The 20,587-nt window shown below is 38.7% G+C and overlaps 1 protein-coding gene across 2 annotated transcripts in view; it reads left to right on the forward strand.

Annotated features, from left to right (window-relative positions):
* The window catches only part of Acta2 (actin alpha 2, smooth muscle), a 49,963-nt gene that overhangs the window by 15,957 nt on the left and 13,419 nt on the right, over positions 1-20,587 (forward strand). Inside the window, exon 1 of one of the 2 annotated variants that reach the window (XM_027949225.2) lies at positions 17,435-17,520. The exons of the other annotated variant lie outside the window; for it this stretch is intronic. The gene's annotated coding sequence lies outside the window, so the exon portion shown is untranslated. Of the gene's footprint in view, positions 1-17,434; positions 17,521-20,587 lie in introns of those variants that run through there. 2 annotated transcript variants of the gene reach the window in all.

Raw genomic sequence — 20,587 nt, forward strand, 5'->3', positions numbered from 1 at the left:
GAGTCCAAATTTCATAGATGTGTTTTCTGACTGTTTTTCTTTTTCTCTATGCTCTTCGCGTACTATGTATTCTCTCTCTTTTTACTTGAAATACTTGATCTTTCAGAACACTGGAAGAGAAAATTTTTGTCATATCTAATTTAAAACAAGCAAAAAAAAGAAAGAAAAGAAAAATTAAAAAGGAGAAATATAAAAAAAAATTAAAAATAGTAGTGCTGTTTTCCTTCTCTCCATGAGGCTAATAATACTTCAACTGAAATTCAGAGACTGAGTCACAAGGGTCCTCTCCACCTCTGATTTATCTTCTGCCTTTATCTAAATTAAGCAATCTTTTCTTCACAAACCTTAAAATGCCCAAATATTCAAAGAGATAGAAAATATTGAGGCTGTATCATTGTTTGCTCTTGCTTAATTTTTTTTTTTAAATCTGTGACAACACACTAATTTTACTTTGACTTCGTAGTTTAATGTGATACAAGCGCAACCTATAGTCATAGTTAAATGCATGGAGCACGCTAGACATTGCACTAAACAATCTGTATCAATTTCATTAAACTCTCAAGATAACTATATTATTTTTCTACTTTAAAGATGTGATTTTGGAAAGTGAAGCGAATTGCTCCAAGTCACAGAGTTATCAAGTGGCTGATCTGGGATTCAAATTCAATACAGCTAACTCCAGACATGGAGATCTAGGCCACTGACTACTAAAACCTCAACTGTCTGTCCCAGAAAGCTGCCCCTCTCCCTGCTCCTGTCAATTGCAGAGAATATTATTTAAAAGAGGAGCCACAGCCCACATATTTTCTGACCCCATGTTAGAACATTAGTCAGGTTCCCAAAAATGCTTCCTAATTAGGAGGAAAGAGATTTATTTTACCAACGTCTTAAATGAGCTATGCCAAGGTCAATAGTCAGGTGGAATTCACAGAAATATTTTTATTACTTGATAAATATTAACTGAGTTCTCTGACTACCAGAGAGGAATCCATTATTTCGGAGGACCACCAGAATTTTATAAATCACATGCTATGGCAATTGCATTATATAAATTTTCAAACTAATTGAGTGGAGTTTTAGCTTCAATCTCACTTTTAATGCATATAACATCCAGTTTAAAGTACAAACTCTTTGGACATCTATTTTGAGAAAAATATCAAGAACATTTTTCTATTTGACATCGGTTTCCTAAATTGAGAGCTTAATTTCTTTAACAAAGAGTCAAGCCAGCTGAAATAACACTGTAGTTTGGCTCTAGGTCATCTCAATGTCTGATTTTATCCCAGTTTTATAATTTTAAGAATTTAAAGCTCCAGAAGAATATATTTATGTAAATATAAAAAACAGATAGGTAAATATTTATTATGTGTGTGCATATGTACCTGTTTATATTTGGTCTGGCAAAAGGTAGATTGCCAGGTGACTTTCTGGAAAAAGGATTTGGTTTAGTAGCAAAAATGAATATAGATGTTATTCAAATGTCTATAAATTAGTGAGAACCACTTGAAGTTAGTTCAGTCTAAGTTCATCAATCCTGAAGAAAGAATGACCCACGTTAACAAGGCTTTAAGGATATGGGGAGTAGGGAACAGGCATTACATTGCATGCAAACAGGGCCTAGTGTTAGGGCTCACTGCCTCTCATCCATGGTAATCTGATTATTAAGATGGAGTAATGTATTTTTCTTTACAAAGGAGAAGAGACAATTTCTAATAACAAAGTGTTTTCTCTTCTCAACCCTCAAATCCTAACTTCAATTTAAAAGAGCCACATGGACAAAGATTGAGCTGGCATCAGATGACTCCTTGCCATTGACACTCTTTACAAAACATCCTGCATAGGATTTATTTTTGTGTATGTGTGTGTTTAGCTGTACTTATTTCATCAAATTAACTCTTTGAGGATGGAAAATAAATGTACTATCTATTACTGTACACATTTGGAGGTGTGATACCCATTTAAGTAGTTGGAATTTGCAACTTTAGGAAAAGTGAGACAAAGCAAAACGCCTGCCTTCTCCAGCTCAGGTGCTCTGGAAAACCCTTTCCTCCCCAAACCCACAAGTGACTGAACAGTACTTAGAAATCAAATTCCATTTTTCGGGAAGATAGCTCTTAAGAGTACATGCCTTTCATGGATCTGGGCCAAAGAAGACAAAGTTTGTCTTTGAGTGGTGGAATCCCAATGTCAGAATGCAAACATTTTTTTATCAGATTTGGGATATATAAATATCAAATGGGAAATTCTACAGCTATGCAAACCCTCTAATTCCTGTACTATCTCAATGTAATTTTAATATTCTGATATAATGTTCTTCTTCTCATTCCTTAAAACTAAGCTGAGTTGTGCGCAGCTAGAACTAGGCCTATTTGGATGGTCCCGGTACAGTTAATGGGGTATCCTCCCTGAAGAGCAGGAATGTGAGTTCCAACAAGACTGGATGAAAGCAGAGATGGCGGTCAGGAGGAGGCTTAACATTTGCTGCATTCAAAGGGAACCCAACAAAGAGGACGACAACCAGCCTCATGCCAGAGAGTTTGGCTCCAATGAGCCCCAGGAATGTGCGTATATCTTTTACACACTGTAAATCCCAGTAATCCTAATCTCCAATCCTGAGAGTAGAATAGGAAGCAGACATTAGAGAAATGAATCTCCTTGAACTGGGCAATGACTTTGCCTTTTAACCAAGAAACAATTGATAAGTGCCTTGAAGTAGGAACATAAACTAAAACTTCTTCCAGAGCACCATATCCTGAATTTTAACATTGAACAGAAGGATATGTAGAATGCTTGAACATTTGGGAACATTGTTCTGTCTCTCAAAACTCATCTAAATTCACATTCTTTTTCCAGTTATCACTACGGTTATATCTGAGATCTACCATCAGCATATTTTTCAAAAAAAGTGCCTTCCTTGAAGAGTTAGAGGCATTTGTTTATTCATTCATCATAAAGCCAACGTAAAATTTATAATTTACAACATCCATGCAAACAATCTTTACTAAGCCAAACGCTAGAATTAGACCTGTCTAGATGGTTTCAGCACTCTATCTGAGGCACTGTGATAGACACTGGCATACAATGGTGAATAATCAGAGTCCCTGCCCTAGCCCAGTGAGGAAGGTAGATGTAATAGAAATAATCACACATAAATATATTGTTATAAGCTATGATAAGTACTATGAGGAAAAAATAGAGTACTATTCAACTATATAAAACTATCTAAGCCAGGCATGGTGTTGTGTGCCTGAGATCCCAGTTACTCAGAAGGCTAAAGCAAAGACTGAAACAGGAGAATCTTTTGAGCCTAGGAGTTCAAGGTCAGCCTGGGCAACATGGCAAGACCCTGTCTCAAGAAAAAAAAAAAAACACTTTTACAAACCAACAACAACCAAAAAAATTGAGGCAAAAATAAAGCAAATAGATCTAGTTGAGAGAGTGGTAAGGTGGTCAAGGAAGGCTTCTTGCCTTGATAAACTCATCATCCCAGAGATCTGAAAATTTTAAGGAGTAAACCAGGAGTAAACCAGCCAAAACCTCATCATGATACTGGGAACATAAAGCTGCTTTAAGAAAATAAAATATACTTTTAAATGATAATCAAAAATGAACACTAAAGCTCAGAAAGTCTCCTTTACACAATACAGGATGTGTCATGTTTTTCGTCTGATTTACAGGCTGTTCAAATAGACCCCAAAGGCAGAGTGATTGCTCAGCCCTACAAGCAGGAGTTCAGGACCAGTGAAGCCCCAAGACATAGTAGTAGGTAGAAATATTCATACTCATCCATTTCTTACAAATAATGTTTTTCTTTGGAATATTGATATTGAAGTCTTTTTTGTTGTTGTTTGTTTGTTTGTTTGTTTTAATGAGAGAAGCAGCTAGGTGAAGAGGGCATTAGAAAACTCTCTGTTAAAACTAGGGAAACAGCAATGTGTTCCAATGTCCCTCATCCCCACCACTCAGGATTTTATTTTTTAACTCCTACTTATGAAAGTTCTATTAAATATGGGAGAAAAAATTCTAATACTACGTAGATAATAACCTTCCAAACCTTTAACATCTATGAGTTCTGAAATACTCCTTTTTCAGAAGACTCTTCTACCCAGCCACACTTTCCATCTGTATGTAGTCTTGGGGAAAAAAAAAATTAAATAATATAATGTGTTACCTAAAATACTAAACCCACACAGAATGCTGATGGACAGAAACTTTTCTAATTCTGAGAAATCCTCCTCCACGTCTGCTTTCCGAGAAGGCTGTAAAAGGGGTTGAGTGAGGTATAAGAAACCTGCAACATGTCCACACTATGTTACTAGAAAAGACATCAGAAATGCCTAAATCAACAGTTGCCGGTCCATTTTTAGCAGAGCCTCATTCCAGGCAGCCAGTGAGAAGGAAGCAGGAAAAGCCTGTGATTCAGAAGCTGCCTTCCCTTATAAAGTCAAGGTTCTCCAGAGTGGTATTTTGACTACTTTGGAGGAGGGGTTGCCTGCACCCAGTTCTGTGAGGAAGCCAGTAATTTCTGTTCCTCTCTACCAAAAAAGTACTCCACTGACAAATATGTGTTCAAAATGCAGACCGTGCCTGCATTCTTTCAGGCTGTGGAGTGCCCCGTTACCAGCATTCATTGCTGGGATTTGGACAAGTTTCTTGTTGCCATGGATTCAGGAAAACAAACAGGTTTTCAATTGTTCCATTATGAAATTTCAGTCCAAGGTGACCAAAAACTTTATGTGCACATTCATTGGGGTCTGTCCCCGAAACAAACCATTTTCGTATAACCTTACTGGAAAATAAGAACATTAATTGAATGCATAGATAGGAACACCCCAAAACATAATTACATAGTCTGACTAGTCAACCATTCTAGATAAATTAAGATGGCTATACCAAACCAGTTTTTCAGGACTTAAATGCCAATTAAATACACAAAATACAAGTTAAATACAAGTAACTATAAACATTCAAACTATTAATTTGAATAGTTTCTTTTCTTCTTCTTTTTTTTGGGGGGGGAGTAGGTACCAGGGATTGAACCCAGGGGCACTTAACCACTGAACCACATTCCATATCTCCAGCCCAACCTTTTTTATTACTATTTATTATTATTATTTTGAGATAGAATTCCACTAAATTGCTGAGGCTAACTTTGAACTTGTGAATTTCCTACCTCAGCCTCCCAAACCATTAAGTATATATATAGGCTGAATATTTACTTCTAAAAGAATGTTAAGACCATGAAATACTTAACATCACAACAAAATCCCAATTGTTGTTATGTGTTACAGCAACAAAACAGTTTTTATGTGGACAGGATTATTACTATGCAGTTTGAATTCTGGATAAGATATAACCTTGCAGTACTGTGATCATACTGACAAAGTCTTGAGATTTTATTCCTGTAAAAACTCAAATTTGTATTTGTTCCAGGCAGTGTCCCCAGAGGGGGACAAAAAGGGTAACCTTGTCAGTCATCTTCCTGTGTTGCGCTGAGTGAGGACCAAAATGGGCTTAGGTGTGTGGGGCTTCGTTAGGCTGAGAACATTCACAGTTATTTGGCCTCTTTTCCTTTTATTGGCCTTTACAAGACATGATTTCCAGGAAGAAAATCATGAACTTACATGTACTTTATATGTTCATCTTTCATCTTGGAAAATTTAAAAAACAAGGGCTCTTCCACCTAGCTTTGTCAGTGTTTGAAGGTTACCAGGTTGCACTGCAGTTAGCAATTTGGGTTTAAGCAGGGTAGATTATCACAAAATGCATGCAATTGATGCCAAAGAGCATAATAGTGAAAGTCACTGGGATTCTGCACTGTCCTCTCATCAGTTCTCACAATCTCTTGATGAACTCAGTGCTACACCATCCCACTTTAAAGATTGGAAAGCCAAGGAGGCAGGATTCTGGAAAATTTACCCAGGGACTCAAAGTAAGTTGCTAAAAAATTGGTGTTTGAATCCAATCTAATTCCAAAGTCCACACTCTTACCCTTATTTTATAATGTCTTTCAGCACAGATAATAAGAATTTTGTCCTCTTTCAACTATCTCAAATTCCAATCAGGTTTTTAAGCAGTGGGAGCTCTGCAGTATAAAATTACCCTATAGGGTCTCAAATTTGCAGTAAAAGGAAGTGAATGCCTCAAATTCCAAGTTGCAGCTTCTAAAATTCTTAAGCATCCAAAGCTGCCTCACAGGGTCCTTTCTGTTCACTTTTCTAGGGGTGGGGGCGGTGGGGGGGAGTATGCCTAATGCTAAAATGAGTTGTGTAATCTCTGGGGGTCATCTTGGCAGGCAGCCTGCCCTCTCCCAGTTTAGGTCACTTAGCTATTGTGGGATCATCTCACTAAAAACCTCATACTCTTCTAGTGGAATCCTCAGTGTCCAGTGCTTCACACATGACTCTGGACAACAAGCATTTAAATACTGCCTGACACCTGACGCTAGCCTGAATTAATTCAAATTCAGGTTGACAACTGATTGGCAGTTTATAGCTTTAAGACACTTAAGCTGGACTGCAGTTCAGTGGTAAAGCACATACCTAGCATGTGCAAGGCCCTAGGTTCAATCAACAGCAAAAACACACTGAAATAATAATAATAATAATAATAATAATAATAATAATAATAATAATAATAAAGGCATTTAAGAAGATTATGTCTTTTTTTTTCTGCTCAAGAACCCTACAAAGTGGTTGCTAGCAGGTGTCATTATCATTTTGCAGATGAGGAAACTGAGATGCAGGTTATTTGTCCAAGTCACATACACCGCTAGGAAGTGATGAAGTGCCCACCCAGGAATGCACTGTGTCTAAGTCACACTTTCCCTTTGGGAAACTATCAACCTCATTGGCTGATTACCTCACAGATGCCACCTACAAACAGGAGAGTTTACACTTTCTTTTCAGAATTTCAAATTCCATATTCCAGTGAAATACTGTTAGAAGTAGGCAGGATGTTATATATAGGGGCCCAGGGCTTGGTCCAAGAGCTTAACCAGCTGTTCGAAGACACACAATTAGCAGCAAAACCTAAAAGAGAACATGGGCCACACTCCTGTCCTTTCCCTTTCCCCTGCCTACATATATGCTATTCACTCAACTCTTTGGGGATATGTGCTTAAGATTCCATAATCTAATGAGAGATAAATATGTAATAATGATGAAGAACCACCATTTTTTTTTTTGTTTCCTCTAACTTTGTTTCCTCTAACAAAGTTTTCTTTACTTCTGGGAGTTCCATGCTCCATTTTACTCCTGTCCTCTGTCCCAGAGCTTCTGTTTGGCTCCCGTTTAAATGTAGATCTCCAGGCCTCAGCCCAGATACTCTGGCTCAGATGAGCCCCATGAATGTACATATTAAACTAGTGATTGATCCTGGTGATAATGATTATGTGTTTATCCCATACTATAGGAAACTAAGCTTGAACTCACTATTTCAAGACTTGGATGGGAAAAACATTGGCTAATTACATTTAAGGAACAATTTACCCTTTGTAAATCTATCCCAAAGACCAGCTATAATAACTGGCTAACAGCCAATCAGCCCAAATCAGCAATATTATCACAGAACCTAGAGTCTTCCAATGATTATGTATTTCTTTAGAAAAGGGATTCTCCATTTAGTGATCCTGGGGAAACCCATGTTTTGCAGAAGTGCTGAGGAAACATGATGTCTAACCTTGGATGCTTTGTTTAATGGCCTGACCTTCCACACCATGGGCCAGCCTGCTTGACCAAAGACTTCTGTTCTGTGTGTTGACCTGTAGTTATTGATGTCCATTAATGTATGTAACTTTCTTGACCTCCTGAAACAAGGACACCAGGCAGACACAATCTGCTTAAGGAAAATGAGGCAAAATTGTCATGTTGTAATATTCCTGAAATGTGCTAAAGCAAGACTAGAGCCAGAGAACTTCCCTTATCTCATGCATCTTATCTGTTCTTTTCTTAAAATAAATTAGAAAAGCTTTCTGAAAATAACAAAGTCTGAGATGGTCATTGCAGCTCTTTTTAAGGTTTTGGGGAAAAGAGGAAGTTGCTTAACTACATTCCTGAGCTCCCACTACACATAGAGGGACAAAATGCCCCAGATATTTGCAACCTAATGGTGACAATGTGGCAAATGTGAGAAAATTAAGAGCTTAGGAAAGGTAATTGTACTGAGGGAATCACTAGAGAGGTTGGAATGTCCTCTGCCTGGAAAATTTCCTCTAACAAAGTTTGCTGTAGATGAATTTTGACCAGGCTTTTAAAGTAAGGCCAGGACATGATTTAGCAAAATAAGAAAAGGGAAAGCATCCTGGGCTATGGAAATATGTGAGAACTTAAGAGACTGGACCATATGAATTTGTGTGATGTGAAGAAAGAGAAAACTTGGACATTCTGAACCGAACATTTGTGAAGCTTGGAGTGAACATTGCAGGAAGATAACAAGTAAATGTGGTGGCAGGAAGCCTTTCAATGTTCATGCTCTCCTAATAGTTTAATTTTTTGTAGCTACATAAAGGGAAACAAGCCAGCTGGTACAAGATAAGTAGATACTATCTGCTGGGATGCTAGAATATACCACCCAGAAGGATGCTCCTTTGGCATAAGGATTACTTTGAGCTGAAACCAATGAGAGAGAGAGAGAGAGAGAGAGAGAGAGAGAGAGAGAGAGAGAGAAAGCTTTCTGTCCTCCACCTAGATTTTTTAAAAAAGAAATTCATAAATTTACAAAGGTGTCTCCTCCCCTCACTACCTGGAAGAACAAAGTTGGATTGCCAGTTATGACCTTAGACCCCTATATTGCCGAGAGACAGGCACAGAGGAATCTACACAACAAACTACTAGCTTTTATCTACCATTAGTTTCCCATATATTTTGGCTTTTCCATAATTGACACTCTTAGGTACTCAAGGTCCTTTTCCTTTGTCTTGCTACTACCCTCAAAATTTATTATTCTTTCTGGAAGATGCTACTTAAGTCAGAGTTCTAAACCACCTTTTTTGAGTATTGCTCATTCCCTGGATGTCTCCCATGTGTATCTGAGTTAAATATGTCAATAGGTTTCCATTGCTTTTTGGAAGATTAATGTCTTTTGTTGTGGGATAAGAACTCAGAAGGGTAGAGGGGAAATTATTTTTTTTTTCTTGTTGTACAATGCAAAAATACGTCGATGCATAGTCCAAATTTTGATAGGGCCTTTGATAGGAAAAATAAGAATTAGAAATAAGATGCTGAAATAAGAAAAACCCTTTTAGTCTAACCTAGAAGGCAATTAGAAACTGTAGTATTGTTACTAAAAGCTTGGTCATTGTCCCTGATGCCCATCCAATAATAAGGAGAAAAAGGAAAAAGTTTTATTCAGAAAAAAGAAGTATTGCTTTGCTAGCAAAGGAGAAAGAAACAGAGGGGACTGCTATTCAAAAGGCTGTGATTCTTCCCATCAGGGGAAACGGGGTGATTCAAAGGCTATATTCCACGTGTTCTCTGTCAGAATTGTAATTCACTTGTTAATTTGGGAGATAGTCATTTCTGTGATCTTCTAGTGCCATCCCCAAAGTTTGCATACTTAGTCCTTGTGGTGGGTGTGTGATCTGGGACAGCTAACTCTGCCTAGGATGGGGAAGAAAGGTAATCTTGTTTCCCCTGAGATTAGAAATTAAAGAGATGTTAAGGAGGATGTTACATCATTGTAATAAATTACAGAAAAGAGGAATTTTTCAGAAAACTGCAAGAATGTATAGCTATTTGTATATTGTACATTTTCATTCATTGTAAGCCACACAAGGATACCAGACTGATTACTCCAGAATCTGCCTCCTTTTTACCAAAAATGTTAAAATCCAAGTTTGCCCATTCACCTTCTTTACTAGCCTTCCATGAGAATGACATTTTGTGGCAGATGAAAACACAAACTTAATTCTCAAAGGACAGAAACTTGCCAACTCTACTGTGATCCAAAAGAATTTGCTGTTGGCCTAGGTCCATGGGACCAGGCTATTTGAGCAATGGCAGGCACTGCTGAAATAGTTTAACTTCCCAAAATGACTTCTAGGAGAGGGACAAAAATTACCTGACTCTCTACAAAACCAGTTATGTTTAAAAAAAATTAAAATTCTCATTACAATTCTAACTATAACCCTCCTAGGAAGTCTGTTTAACTCCTTACTCACAAAGGGTAAGAAACGATGTCACTTTTCTTATTATCTATGTAACCAGTATTAACCTTGGGGTCATGAGAACCACTAAATAAGTGTTAGTTCTGTTCCGCTTTGGAAATAAATCTGGACTACCTTGGACATTATCAGGCACTTCCTCCAATTCTGTGCTCTTTAAAACTGCCCAGAAAATTGGTGAAGATTTCTTTGTGGAATCTGCTGTACATCCTAGTAATCTCCTTACTTCAGACTCTGAAATAGTGCATGACACTCTTATATTCAGACACTTGGTATCTGGGACAAAGACTTCATCAAAGACAATAAACCAAGAGCTTTTGTTACTCCTTTCTAAGTGAAAATCACAGAGCCACATTCAAGAAGCTGATAACACAACAGAAGAAGGAGGCACACCTGACCTCCCCCTAGCTGAGACTGCCCTCTTCCCTCTTTCCCTTTTACACCAACCCTTGAGATTATTTCATACTTCTGCCATTTTAAAATTTTTATCCATTGAATGCTGTAGGATGGCATGTCAGAAATCACTGGAGTTGTGATTGGACTGATTGCCTTATTTGTACATCAGAGTTAATAAATTGTATACCCACAGTGCTATGGTTTGAATGTGAGGTGTCCCCCAAAGCTCCTGTGTTGATGCAGGAATGTTTGGAGGGAAAATGATTGGACTGGGAGAGGTGTGACCTAATCAGTTCATCCTAGTTCAAATGAACCAACTGGGTGGTAACGGTAGGCAGGTGAGACTGGAAGAGGTAGGTCACTGGGGGGCGTGGCCTGGAAGGGTTTATCTTCCCTGGGACCCCCCCCCCCCCACACACACACACACCTCTGCATCCTGGTGACCCTGAATGCAGCCTGCTTCTGTGCTATGCCCTTCCACCCTGGTGTACTGCCTCATCATGGGAACCCCCCAGCAGTGGAGTCAGACTAAACCTTTGAAATCATGACTAAACCTCTGAAAGGGTGAGCCAAAATAAACTCTTCCCCCTTGAAGTTGTTCCTATTGGTCATTGTGGTCACAACAATAAAACATTAACTAACATATTCAGAAAGAATTTATTTAGCCTGTTCCCCTTTTGCGATTTCTACTTTCTTTTTAAAAGTAGAAGAGCTAGGAACTCCAAACTAACACATTAATAATAGGCAGGAGCTGAGTGATGGCTGATGTCTTTATAGGAGACCTGTTCATCAGAAATACCACTTGTTCTTTTCATTCTTCCCTTGTTTACGGACTCCATTGCTGGGGAACGCCCTTGGTGAGGCAGAACACCAGGGCAGAAGGGCATAGTACAGAAGCACGCTCCATTCAACGCCACCATGAAGCAGAGGTGGGAGAGGTGTCCCAAGGAAGATGAACCCTTCCAGGCCACGCCTCCAGTGACCTACCTCTTCCAGTCTCACCTGCCTACAGTTACCACCCAGTTGGTTCATTTGAACTAGGATGAACTGATTAGGTCACACCTCTCACAGTCCAATCATTTCCCCTCCAAACATTCCTGCATCAACACAGGAGCTTTGGGGGACACCTCACATTCAAACCATAGCACTGTGGGTATACCATTTGTCATTCTTATCTTGTAGGCATTTGAATTTGCAAATCGTGTCCTAGATTTTGGGACATAGATGACTGATGCATGGTGAAAAATATCATATATAGTTTATATGAAATTAAACTAAAGAAATTAAAAAGTATATGTTTTATTCTATTTACCTAAAGAAATTAAGAAGTAGAAATTCAATGCAGCAGTAATAATCCTGCCATTTATAATTTTCTGGACCACCATTAGCAAACCCTGATTTCAAGGCTTGTAGTTTCCATCAACTAGTAATACCTAGCACTTTCTCACAGCTACTGAGCAAATGCTGAGGACAAAGGGAAGATTGTGTAGAATGTTAGAACTAAAGAAAACTCACAGGCAAATTAGCCTGAAGCCTTCATTATAATATGAGTAATTGAGATCCAGAGGTGTAAAGATCTTGTCCCAGGTCACAAGGGCTTCTTTGTGGAACCATCAAAATGATGGGTCTTCACACCTGGGCCCTTGGTCCTTCTCTGTAGTTGGTCTCCTCTTGCAGGTGCCAAGTTTTCCTCTGATGTGTGTAAACTAGGTAAATCTTAATTGTTAAAAGCTTCACACTCTTACTGCAGACTATTTCGTATTTGTAACAGTTAATGCTGATGAAGGGACAGAGATGAGCACTGACATTTAGACTCTCAGCAAGGTGCCACTTCACTGTGTCAAAAGGTTCGAGAGTCAGATTTAAAGGGTACTTAAAGGTCTCTTGAAATCTCATGTAAAACAAAAATACTTTCTGTAATAGCCCTGAAACCATCTTGCTGCCTCTGAACCAATTCTATGGACATAGCACACACTGCCCCCAAAGCAATCTTTCCTTCATGTTATTAGGTTGTTTGTTAGAAACTTAACCTATATTTCTAGGTGAAGGTAAATGAGATCTGTTTCCTTGTAGATGTAATCTATACTAGTTATACTTTCATATTTAATACACAGGCTGCTGAAGCAAGTATTCATTTCTGACTAAACCTTTTCAGCTACTTAGAGATGCTGCTGTTTGCGGTCAGGTTTCTAGGTCCCTCACAATCCTTGCCACATTACTGGGTATTTCCGGAATTATTAAAACTTAACACTGTGTTGATCATGCCCAGAGAAACCAACAGGTCTCTTAGCTGCAGCCTTGCCAAAGCCAAGCAGGGATGTAGGGAACAGAGACTTTCTGTGTCTTACAAACACAGAAATAATAAAATACTTTCCTCTTGGGAAAACAGCTTTGTCACTACTTCAGGGTATTCCCTAGTGATTGTTGAGTTTCTGAACTACCTTTTACACCATAAACTCTGAATAGTTCATCTGCTGAAACTCTTGCTGATGGTTTAAACCTCAGCTTGTCTTTCCTCTATTGTTTCTCCAAAGTGAGTGGCTTTAATAAGTGTGGTTCCTTTTTCCACCTTCCCAAGTGGGAGCATGGTTGCCTCTTTCCTGTTTCCTGTGCAAAACATCCTATGTTTGAGGATGCACTGTTCCTCCAAGCACGCAACTGTTCCTCCAAGCATGCAACTGGTCTTCTTCACTTTAACTTCGGGTCCAAAGTCATGCTGAACTGACCCTGAATTTTATACCTGTCACTCAGTAATGTTATGACTTTGGGTAAGTTGCTTAAATTCTTCTCAGCCTCAAGTACCTAATTTTAAAAATGGATCTATTAATAGTACAGTTGATGCAAAATGCTAAGTGAGTGCATGGTACATGCTAATTGCTTAATAAATGTTTGGTTTTTATTGTTAATTATGGCATTGTATCTCTGAAGTGTCCAGTTGTGCTCATGGGCCATAATAGTCCTCTACACATGGCCATATAGGTCCCAGAATCCTTTCCTTCCCAACATACCCATTTCTCTAGTTGGTGCAGTTGATATTTTCTGCACCTTTCTCCCACAGTGTCTATGACTTGTGTGTCTATGACTTGTTTCAAAGCACCATATATATATATATATATATATATATATATATATATATATCCTTCTTGTATGGCTTTTTTCTCTTCCAATATGCTAGGTTCCAATTCCCAAACACTCCATGGTGGTAACATCAGCAGTTCTATATTTATTCACTGTTTTGTGTCCAGAGGATCCATGATTTGCCTTCCGGATTAAATAAGTGACAGTCAGTCTCCACAGAAGTTCAGTATATTGACCCCTTCACCATGGTGTGTATACTCAGTGAATCAGAATAAACCTGGAAAGCCCCGGCCATTATATGGTTCTGCCCCCTTCAATTCTTTGAGAGCTTCTCAAATTTTGTAATGGATAAGAAGCATTGAGGACTCTATCCAAAGCCAGATAATTTACATAGATACTGTGCCCTCAAGGAGGTGAAGCATAACTTCCCATTCTTTAAGTGTAGCTATACATAATGACTTCCATACAAGAGGAGAGTATGGACAGGCTTGAGGAAAGAGAAAATTTACAGATGAATAGATGAGTATTAGTAGTGGTAAACCATCTTGATAACCTGTACCCTTGATGCAAAGTGGTGGGAAGGGTCTTAACTAGGGTCTTGCCCTGAAAACATAACCTGAGTCTAATCATAGGGGAAACATCAGACAAACCCAGACTGAGGGATATTTTATAAAATACCTGACCAGTATTCCTCAAAACTGTCAAGGTCATTAAAAATAAGGAAAGTCTGAGAAACTGTTTTGGCTAAGAGCAATGTGGCGTTCTGCGTGAGCTTCTACAAAATAAAAGGAAAAATAAGTTAAAACAGAAGAAATTCCAATAAAGCACTGACTTTAATTAGTAATAATGTATAAATATTCGTTCATTAATTATGACAAATGTGTGATACTGCTGTATGGGAGAAACTAAGTGTAGGGTCTATAAAAACTCTCCGGTCTATCATCTCAATTTTTCTGTAAACTTAAATCTAATGTAAAATGATTAGTTTATTTAAGAAAATTGATCCCAGGGATTGTGACTTAGGAAGTTGAGGGGGAATCATCCTTATGTATTATTAACACACTCTCTTGTTAATTCTGATACAGAGAATTCATAGGCCTTGCTTGGAGAACCCTCTATTCTACATTCTGTTCTGAAGTTTCTGACCTTTGGCTACACATTAGACACTAGCTCTGCTTTAACTGGTCTAGAATGTAGCCTGGGCGTAGGGATTTTTAAATGCCCTTTAGGCAATTTCAATTGCAGCCAAGTACAAAACTCACTAATATGGTAGTCACTAGCTACGTGTAATTGTTCAAACTGAAATTTAATTAAGATAGAATAAAATTCAAAAATTCCAATCCTGCACACATTTCAACCATCAGTAGTCACATGTGGTTAGTTCTGCTGTGTTAGAGGATGCTGATAGTGAACATTTCCATCACTGCTGATGAGCACCCTCTGTTTACTCAGCTCTGGACTGGGTTCCAAAGGGAATGAAAATTTGTCCCAGTTCTCAAAGGATTTATAGTGAATCATCACTAAATACATAACAAGATGGTGTGTGGTATTTGAATAACATGCCTGGAGTTCATTCTTAAATGTGTGCTTATAGCTTGGAATTTGTTTTATAGTTTCCCTGAACTGCAACCAAGTGGCCAGACACTGTTTTTCTAATTGCTCAATAATTCCTTAGATATATGGCTGTCAGCCCCAAGAGCTATCTGGCCACTCGAGTGGAGTTTTCTTTGTGCATACACATACATACTCATCCAGTGCTGCTTTCTCTCACTGAAGAGACTTGGAATGGATATAAAAGTATAAATCTTGAACTCAAACAATGAGACTATGAATCATACTCAGAAATTTATTTCAGTCACAGTCTTCCCTGGCTAGTGTCAAAGATTCTTTTAAAACACTTGTAAGAAAAACTAAATCTTAAGTCCTCTTTATTATGTCTTTTTATGTCATCATAGTCTGATTCCTATTAGGGCTATGGATGTATACTACTATTATCAAAGAATAAATGATGCAAGAATCATAGGGTGATTTAAAAAAAATTTAGTTGTAGATGGACACAATACCTTTATTTATTGATCTTTATGTGGTGCTGAGGATAGAACCCAGGGCCTCATATATGCTAGTCAATTGCTGTACCACTGAGCCACAACCCCAGCCCTCATAAAGATGATTATCAAGATTCTTCTGTTTGATTTTTAAAGGAACAGTCATTTCGTCAAGATGTCAGGGATGACATAGACACTGCTTGAGACAGAAATGATAGTGGAGGGGATCCTACCTTTACTCAATCAGGAAAATATGGAATTTTTGCTTCACATGACCCCTTGTGATGAAAACTGTTGGATTAATACCAAATGCCCAACTCTATGTTGTACTATGTAGTCTTCATATTTTAGCATTCAAGCACTTGTATTTTATGGTTGGTAGAAATGAGGTACAGTTCACAAAATCCTGAGTAATACAGAGATATTCTGTTATGATTTAGTATTAAGCTATTTAGGTTTTTATAATGATGGCTGGGTGTGGTGGTGCATGATTGTAATCCCAGTGATTTGGGAGGCTGAGGCAGGAGGAGTGCAAGTTTCAGACCAGCCTGGGCAATTTAACAAGGCCCTTAGCAACTTGGTGAGCCTCTGTCTCAAAATAAAATGAAAAGGACTGGGGATGTAGCTCAGTGGTAAAATATCCCTGGGTTTAATCCCCAGTCCCTCCTCCCACAAAAAAATTCTAATTACCAACAACGAAATTCCTCAAAGATAAATATACACATATGTATGTGTCTACCACAAATCAAATGAGTGAACAGCTGATCACAGCTGTAAATTAAGGCCTTTCATTCTGGAACTTTTCTCACATGTCAACAGTCCAGAAATACTCATGGTATCCATCAAAAATATTTCTATTATGAATTGATTTATAATCTTGGCTTGGAGGAAAGTAGTAGAGAAGCATAAAGCCATTGAAGTTATTCACTGATGCTTGAGAATGACAGCTAATGTTTTTGAGAAATGATGGGGTCCCCTGATCTGTATTCCTGTCAAAAGAGTTCATGGGAGAGAGGAGGAGGCTTCCTCCCCACCTTCTCTTTTCTCTCCAACTAATTTTGTGACAGAGTGCCTGGTAGTCTTTCTGGCCAAAGGATGCCTCCTTATCATGCTGCTAGATTGCTCAGTGAAAATATAATAGACAGATCTAATGTACCAAAGGATTAAAGTGGTTATGGTAAAGCTTACATTCTATCTTTGAAACAGGGCCCATTAGTTCTGTATCTATACCTCAACTCTTGTTTCCATTAAGCACCACTCAAGAACTCGATTTGTTAACATGGGGTGACTGCCATAAAGACTCCCTCTACCTATCTGTGGGCAACTGAACTCATAGCTTTCTTTGTGGCAAGCCTCCTTTGCAGGAGAGTTTTTAAAGGTCCCTGCTAGTCAGAGGCAGCCCCGTTCTGCTCTAAGTTCCCTAGGAAGTAGCCTGAAAGGCCAGCCAGACAGCAGGCTGACATCTCCTGAGGAATGTGCAAACTGTGCCTGCATCTGCCCTATAATACTAGCCCAGTGTCTCTGGGCACTCCAGCAGTTGTTCTGAAGACTTGAACTGTTTATCTCCCACAGGCAGCTGAGCTGCCTCCCATTTCACAAGCAGAGCAGTGGAATGCAGTGGAAGAGACTCCAGCCTCCAGCCACCCAGATGAGAGAGTTTTGTGCTGAGGTCCCTATATGGTTGTGTTAGACTGAACGATGGGCTCCAGTCCGTCTTTGCTCCTTGTTTGGGAAGCAAGTGGGAGGGGAGCAGAACAAGGGGCTATATAACACTTCAGTGTTCAGCTTCCCTGGACACCACCCACCCAGAGTGGAGAAGCCGAGCCAAGCACCATCAGGGTAAGTGGTACCCGCCCAGGGATGTGACTTAAGAGATTCCACTGGCTCTTGTATTATCCAATATAATCAGACATTGTCTGCAAGGTTTTGGATAGGCTCATGCAATCTGATATTTTTGAATGAAGATCGTACCATTAATATGATTATAGCTTTTGGCTCTCGTGATTTAACATCTGAGACAAGGTTTAGATGCAGGTTGGATGGTGGAGGAAGCAGAGAGGAAGATGGAATGAATTTTATTCATGCATATCACCTGTGAAAGCTGTTTGTACTAAACCAACAGCTCAGATTTTGTAGCACATTCTAGGGATAAAGACTAGCTCTTTATAGTAAATTACACATTTATTTATATTTAGGCAGTGGAAACTCCGGAATTTATTTTATAGTTCAAATTTAGTGTGGAATTTTCATTGGACTGTATTTTAGGTGCAGCTGATGCTTTTGGAAGTGGATTTTAGAAGTGAACAGAGGGTAATTTGATTTTGACTGAATTTATGTATTGCTTGTGGATTCCCCCGGATCTAATTAGTAGTATCTTATATTGGAAATGTGTGTCTCTTGAGTGTATCTGTGAACTTATTTGTTAGGATCTGCATCATTGGTCATTTTCGGCAGAACTCAGCAAGCAACCAACTTAAATTTTTCTCTGCAGAGAAAGAGGGAGGGAGCCGAGCTTGCATCTGACAGCTGTGTGTCCCAGCAGAGGGAGGTCTGGTTTGCATTTCTCTCAGCCTCAAGTTCCCCCCCAGCCTGGTGAGGCAAGTGTGACTGTGGAGCCGGCCCTGCCACCCCAGAACTTTGCTGTAAATCAGGGTTTGGCAGCGTCAACCAGAACTGGACCACAGTTTTCACGCTGAGATTTTCCTTCCGTTTGTGACTCATGACTAAATATGGTTTGTGTTTCAAGACCAAGGAGCTGGGAAAAGTACCATTCCTCCCTTCTCCCCGCCCCATCTAACTACTCATTTTTGGCACAAGATGGACTGTACTTGGTTGGAGCAAACCCCCTGACCCGGGTGCAGTTCCAAAAGCAGACATTGGAGAGAACATGTTTTACCTAATTAGGAAATGCTTTGCTGCGAACCAAGCTGCTCATTTCAGGTTTGATAAGAGTTGTTTGTAAACCATCAAATCAGCTCTCTCTGGGGACACAGACTTCTTACAGATGACAGTGCTCCTTTTGGAGATTCTAAAATTCTTCCTGGACATTTTTCACCAAATATAAATATATTTACTGAATTTTGAGGTTTTTTTTTTTTTTTTTCCTTTCTGCATTCTTGCTAATGCTATGGGATCAGCCTACAAACTGAGTATATTCAAACACTTCCCCCAAAACATCACTGCCCAACAAAAGGCTTATTAGGAATATCTCTTCCTATTTTCAGAGAGCATCCTAATTTTAAATATTTTATCCTGTGATCAGCTGTTACTGTCCATTTGGAGACTAGGCTTAGCACATCCACAGCCTGCCTGCTGATCCCCTGCGGCCGGCTGCCTTTGACATATGCTCAGCACTCAGTGCTTCTTCTGTTGCATCTCCCTTATAGTTCCTACCTGTGTTGGAATGTCTCTGGATCTGTTAGGAAGGAAGCCAAATAATCAGTGTCTGAAAAGGGAAGGGAAGCTGGGTGGAGGGAGAACAAGCCATTTATAAATTCCATTTTCCATTTTGCAAGTGGAATACACACATTGAAGATTTTCATTCTGATCTTGAGTTGTGTGAAAAGAAACCAAAGATTAGAAACAAAAATATCATAATAATGATGATAGTCATATAATAATGGCGATTATGATGAAACAGACATTTATGGAGAATTTATAATGTATATGAACAATTTATTATTTTAAATATTTCTTTAAAAATGTAGTCTTCATATGAACTCTTTGAGCTATCTACCAATATTTTGGCTGTTTTATAGTTCAGAAGACTCTAATTTTGAGATGTTGGATAACTTGCTAAATCACATAACTTTTAAGTCGTAGAGACTGGAGGCAAATCCTAGCAGTCACGGTCACTATGTAATCTCCAGAGTCCTCAGTGTGTCAGTCTGTGGATCTTGGACAAGCCACTTCAATGCCCTGAGCCTGGAGTTCCTTGTCAGTTGGAGACAATTTTGTAAGCCTTGATCTTAAAATATGTCATCTCAACTGAGGTTTATATTCTTTTCAAAGGACTATACTACATGGAGCTCTGCTCTGGAATTTCTGACCATTTGAGATGATATAGCATTGATTTTGTGAGAATGATCTGGCAAAACTCCAGATCATTAATAGAAAAAAAAGAAAACTTTTTTTTCCTACTTCCTAGAAATTGCCTTAACAGAATCGCCATTTATACGTAGGTCTGGAGTAACAATAAGTTCACCCATTTAAAAGAAGAATCTGAACGGGGGATGTGGCTCAGTGGTTAAACATTTGCCTTGCATGCACAAGGCAAGGCCCTGAATTTGATCCCCAGCACTGCAAAATAAAATAAAATAAAAACAGAAGAATCATCTTGCTCAACTTGATATCTTGAGATCTCAACGGCATCAATGCCAGGCAGAGAACTCTGATAGTACTTCTCTTCACAGACTATTTCTCGAATTCTGTTAGGAAAATGTAAAGACTCTTGGATTGGAAGCACAAGGTGGCCAACAGGCACCTGGTATCTGGCTGGGCTCTGCCTCAATGTCCTGTGTGTCCTTGAACAAATCACTTTACACTTGTAAAACTGAGAGCACTGGATGAAAACATCTACTATTACGCCTTCAGTTTCACACAGTTGTATTGGTACTTCTGCTTCCAGACTTCATCAAAGAATCCAAGCTTAAAAGTGGGCTGTTTAAAATATTGTTTTATAACCAAAGGAATTTATAAAATTAGAGAATATAGCAGAACTCAGGGAAGATAGTTACAAACTGCTACAAAAGCAACCATTTCCAAATATCCGCAGTCAATATCTTGATAAGTATATGTAATCTTTATGGACAAAAATACTACTTTCTCTAACCTTTTATTACTACATAAGAATATTCTGTCATCTTCTTTTTATTTATCTTTCTTAATGGCAGCAAATATTCTACTA

The sequence above is a fragment of the Marmota flaviventris genome, chromosome 4 (assembly GCF_047511675.1).
Source record: "Marmota flaviventris isolate mMarFla1 chromosome 4, mMarFla1.hap1, whole genome shotgun sequence".
Taxonomy (NCBI): domain Eukaryota; kingdom Metazoa; phylum Chordata; class Mammalia; order Rodentia; family Sciuridae; genus Marmota; species Marmota flaviventris.